Source organism: Telopea speciosissima, chromosome 2 (genome assembly GCF_018873765.1).
Source record: "Telopea speciosissima isolate NSW1024214 ecotype Mountain lineage chromosome 2, Tspe_v1, whole genome shotgun sequence".
NCBI classification, from domain to species: Eukaryota; Viridiplantae; Streptophyta; class Magnoliopsida; order Proteales; family Proteaceae; genus Telopea; species Telopea speciosissima.
Genome location: NC_057917.1, coordinates 71963937 through 71969936, shown reverse-complemented (window position 1 = coordinate 71969936; position 6000 = coordinate 71963937).

The window sequence follows — 6000 nt, the reverse complement described above, 5'->3', positions numbered from 1 at the left end:
ATAGACGAGTGGCCTCGATGTCCGTGTACATCACGTCTAAGTCCACGATGTCGCACCTGGGTGAGAAGCCGCGCCTGGGTGCAGGCCGTGCCTGGGTGAGGCTACGCCCGTGTGGGACCCCCAGTTGGTTCTCCTTGATTATGGAACGGATCACTTTATGACACATGGCAGCCGCTGATTGGTTCGATGAATCTTAGATGTATCAGTATTATATATATTCCCTGATTAAAACGGTTTATCATACATGAAATTGGTTTAACAATAAATGGTTCAAGAATTTGCCTAGAAGAAGTTTGCCTATCTGAGAAGTTACAGTTTTGTGTTTTCTTTTGTGAATGGGGATTTCACTTTAAGGCCCTATTTGGTCAGATCTAAAGTGAAATAAAGTAAAATCAGAATAGAAATAAAATAGAAAGTTTTGCAATCATTACTAGGAATAATTGTACACGAAAGTTTTTCTTATGGAGAGAGTTTATCTTCATCCAATATGATTGGTGGTTTTGATTGGATTCATAGAATAGTGAGTGTCATTATCATTAATTCTTGTCGCTTACTAACGAAAGTCCAAAACACCGTTTCTCAATTCAATCAAAGGATTAGATCTTATGGATTAAGTGATTCTCTCTTCACCATGGGTAAAAAGAAATTCGATCTATAATTATATAACTAAAATTTTACTCTCTATCATTCAAAAAAGCACTAAAATTTTTAAGTGACATAGTATTCCATATTTATTATGTCTTTTAGTTTGCTACACAATTGTTCTTGTTAATCATTAAAAAAAAAAGATCGAGTTTTCCTTTGGCAATAGTGAAAAAGAATCTCTTCAGCCAAAGGTCATCTTTGTGATTGGATGGGATTTTATGAGCAATGGAAGGAGCATTTCAGACTTATGGAAGATTCAAAAGTATGGAGTTCATCTCAAGTAAAGGAAAACTTTCTTCTTTTAAATTGGGGAAAAGACCACTACCTCGTCACGTGCGGCTCCTGCGTCTATACATAGGGTCACACGAAATGACCGCCTCACCCTTAGGGATCTCCGTCATTGGCTCCTACTTTGCCTCTTCCAACAATTTGTTAAGAATATGACATTATCACCCTTAAAGGATGGATATGGATGTAACTTTTACATTTTTACATAAACTGACATTTCACATGGAATGACACTTTAATCCCCATTGTAGCAAGTTGATAACGGTCAGATACCCCTAGTTGTTACCACCTTAATTACAAACAGATTAACCCAAATTTTATTTTCTTTCTTTTTCTTTTACCAAAGGTTAATAATTATCAAGTTAAGAGGAAAAATTACATGATTAGCTACTTTTGGGTTTTCATTTACAAAACTGTCCACTCTATGTTTGAGCCAACAAAAATAGACAAAAACAAGTTAAGGTTTACAAAATTGAACAAAATAGTGTCTCTCTCTCCCTCACTTACTTTTTTAGACATTTTTACCCCTACCATTGCCTTCTCGCCCAGGCATCCTGGGTAATCATAAGGAAGGGAAGGGAGGGGTGGGAACAGGGTTGGGTTGCAGGGAACGGAAGATGCCTAGGCAAGAAGTCAATGGCAGGGGTAAAAATGTCTAAAAAAATAATTTTGGGAGGGAGAGGCACTATTTTGTCCGATTTTGTAAACCTTAGCTTGTTTTTGTGTATTTTTGTTAACTCAAACATAAGGTGGACAGTTTTGTAAATGAAAACCCAAAAGTAGCTAATCATGTAATTTTCCCTTTTTTTTTTGGGGAGTGGAAGTGGGGATCATGGAATTAGATATAGGTATCGGATTGGCTGTATTGACGCCAATCTTGATACTTGGCTGATCCCATATGGGTGGAACGGTTTTTATTAAGAGGAAATCTAGGATTTATATCTGCTCTTGTAACTGTAGCACTGCTGTACTCATCGTGCGGCGATGTAGGTGCCCATGTGTGCCATGTGGGGCCTGCTATGCACACATGGCACCTACAACGCCGCAGGATGAGTATAGCAGCGTTGCAGTTACAGCAACGGATAATGATTCGGAAATCTATCCAAAAAACATGATTTTTTTAATCTAAGGGTAAAATCATCCTACAAAGCCAAGTACCACTAATACGTCTCGGTATCGCTATGGACCAAGACCAGTATGGATCCCAATACTGATATTAAGGGAGAACCTTTTTTGCGTGGGACGCAGCCACGCAGGGGCCACACCCACACACAATAGGGGCCAGAATGACCGCCATGCCCCCCATGTATGGTAGAAATTCCGCCCCTTTTGTGCCACCGTGTGCGCTCTCATTGGCTGGTGCGCATGGCATGGCTCCTACATCCCACCTAGAAACAATGCCCTTTACATTAATAACCACGGTGGGACCGGCTGGCCGGCGAAGGAAATGGGGTTAATTATAGTTATTCCCCTTAGGTCAAGTATTTCCCTCACTCCTTGAAAAAATCTCCCTCAATAAGTTTAGTGATCGAATTTTCCTTTAGCTACGGTGAATGGAAATCCATTCTCTACAAGCTGAAGAATGAACGCGAATGGATATCAAAAGGGTATTTTAAAAATTATACTAAAACCCTGTAGGGTTTTATGAACCCAAGGACAGATTGGTGAAGAAAAACTTTCTCCTTAATTATTTAGATTAGCTAGTGGGAGTTTGTAGGCATCACCAAAAAATGTCCTTTAATGAGCAAAATTGAAAAAAAAATGCAGAAGCATTAGAAATCTCCTCTACCAACCTAAGTGCTCTTTGATGTCATCATCTTTTTTTTTTTTTTTTTTTTGTATTTTTTTAAATTTTATAAGTGATGTTAGTTTTATCATTAAGAGACCTAAAGTTAAACATTTGGGAAAAGTACGTTCATCAAAGTACATATCTTAGTACATACCGAGTAAACGCAGTCAACCTTTTTAGTTGATTAGTCAATATTTTGACTAACAATATTCCAGGTCGATGGTTATGCTAACTTTTTTATTATTAAAATTTTCTGGGTTTTCGGCTAAAGGATCCAATATCCTGTTTATGTTTTTTTAAGAAATTCTTTTTAAGCAATATTCCTTGTAAGGGGAGGTGAGGGTTCTCTATTGGTAAAGGAAAACTAGGTTTTTTATAGACCAATTACCTACTTTATAGTCAGATTAGCCATTTATAGTCTAATTGGCCCATTCACAAACTGATTAATATGTACTCAATTATGAACCGGTACCTGACCAAATAAAAAAACAATGTGTCTATACCTAACCTATGAGTTAGTAAGAGTGTCAATCGGTACAGTTTCGGGAATTTGGTACAGGAGACGGAAAGGAGAAACCCAAATCATACCATAACAAGAACTTGAATGCATTTTCAATACCAAATTCATACCAAGTTGGTTCGGGTTCGATATGTTTTTTATTTGATTTCATAAATATCATATCAGATTGAATGGAATGATAATTTCTCATTTTGTACAATCTTAATTTCCATCAAATCACACATCCTAGTATACTAGGCCTTCTAAAATCTATAAGAGGTTTTGATTTTTCACATATGTGTGGCGCATTGATCACATAGTTTCTGGAAGGCGTCTCTTGTGTGGAATGCGCTTTCTTTTCGTTGTATGAGGACATGCGTAGGGGGCGCATAGGGAGCGTGTAGAGAATGTATAGTGCTCTTTTCTTATTTGATTGTTCTTTCATTGTTTTGAATTAACTGTCCCAGGAACTTTCCCTGAGGGTGTATTTCTGATGAATATGTCGAGTTCTTCCCTTGATAGAAGGATTCGGTGAACGTCTTTTCTTATTTAGGTTCAGTTAGATTTCGATTAGGTTTTTATATGGTTTCATAAACCATTATCATATACAATATATGAGAAACATAATTTATAATTACTATGCATGTGTATATTCAGTTTGGTTCAAGAGTAGATAATTTGGTATGATACGGTTTGTATCGAAACAGTATTGCCTTAAATACTGAAATCTTATCATACCAAATAAGATTCTTTTTCCTGATATTGAAATCACACCGATTCTTATTTGGTTCGGCTCGATATGATTTTTAACGGTAGATTTCAATTCCAAATTGACACCCTTATTTACGAGGCTTGATTAAAACTAATCAGCCAATAACAATGTGAAACCTTAAATTGGTGGGGCCAGATTAGGCCCGACCGAAACCAATCAGTTGACACCCTTTAGTCACAGGACCAACGAGGAGAATGGTGTGACTTTGCTTTTCGTTTGTTTCTCAGGAAAGTGGAAACCGAACCAGATGAAACTGAGTGGGGTGAGAATGATTTCCAGTTTAAGACGCACTTGCAGCCAATCACTCTCTTTTTTAAATGATGAATAGACACGTGGGTTTTGGAATAGATGATAGTCAACAATTAATCGCCGCTCGTCTTATGGCAAAGAATTATTCTGGAATATCCAATTTTTTTTTTATAAGAAAATGAAAAAGAAAGGTTAATAAGGAGTCCAAAGTGGGTCCCAAAGAAGAAGTAGTGGATGAATCTGAACCATCCAATGTGGGTACGACGAGATTGGTCGTTGTTGGTCTCTTTACGTTCCAGAATAGGCATTTGGACGGTGATATAAGAAGCATCTTCCACTCGCCGCGTATATAGACAGAGATCTAATGTGAAAAAGAGGATGAGGACTTGTCCCCAGGGGTCCAACCACAGTCGATTAGATTCTCTCCTATTATCACCTTCATCTCGCGAGAAATTGAATCATTACATAAAGTTTAAAATACAAAAAAGCAAGAGATCGCTGTCAGGTCATGTAGTCTCTGCACTAATATCAGGACCAATAAAAGCACGCACAGCATCATCAACATGAGTGAGATATTTAATTTAATGAAAGTAGGGTTCTAGTAATTGATACCGATCCAAATCGGTCGATACGGATTGCCTATATGGGTCTGTATCAGCTATGTTTTTATAAAAGTTAGGTTTTTTTTTTTTTTTTTTTTTTTTCTCTCATTTTTACTCTTGTCCGTAACGATCCACTAATATGAGATCGTTCAGGAGAGATCGATACCAATACGAATTGATCAATTCGATACCAATTATTTAAAACATGAATGGAAGGTGAGGGGTAATTTTGCATGTTGCCTATATTTCTCTACCGTTGATTAGAAGAATGTTGTGTTAGGCTTCAAAGACGAATTACATTGTGGAATCAACTTCTTTCTCTCATTTTTGGGTCTTAGAGCAATTTGGAAAGACACCCGGGTTCCACAGGAAAGGCCATGGACCCCCTATCAAAAACTGGTATTTTGAAATGTTTGATATGGGAATTTATATAATCTTAAGGATTAGTTTTACTCCATCCATGGTGAAAAGTGAATCTCTTTCATCAATGGTGATTTGACTTTGTGATTGGACTATTAGGATATTATATATTATAATTAATCGAAATGATGATGGTTTTCGAAGCTGTTTTTTTTTTTTGGGTACAATTCAAGGGCCAACAGGCCATCAATTCCATCAGGGCCCCACAAGGAGGCAAGGAGAAGACCCACAAGGGGTCAAATATGGTACCCATAGGCTCCACTTCTTGGAAAGCAAATAAATGTGGACTAGGTGTCGCTAAGAAAACTTGAACCATCGATTAAGCTCCTAACGTAGATCTCCCAAGGGAGTAGCGAATCACCAGGGCAAGCCCTGGATCGACATTTTTCCACGTTATTGTAAGAAGGAATTTGTTGCGGGGGGAGGGAGTGGAGGGGTGGGAGAAATGAGACATTCCATTTAAGAGAAAACTACAACTTTAAAACAACGTCAATGAACTAATGTTGGTATTAAATGAATTTTAGAATAAAAAGAAGTTTCAAAATACTTCCATTTGTGTTTTACTTGTTTAGTCTCCCACAAGTGTTGGAATCAAGACCTTATCAATGTTGTTTTTTGCAAAGCAAATGAGTGAAATAATTTTAGTCCCACATTGGATATTGAAGAGAATGAAGTGATGTTTATACATTAGACTGGGAATTACAAGAGTAGGGTTCCGTGAAAGAAAGACTCACTA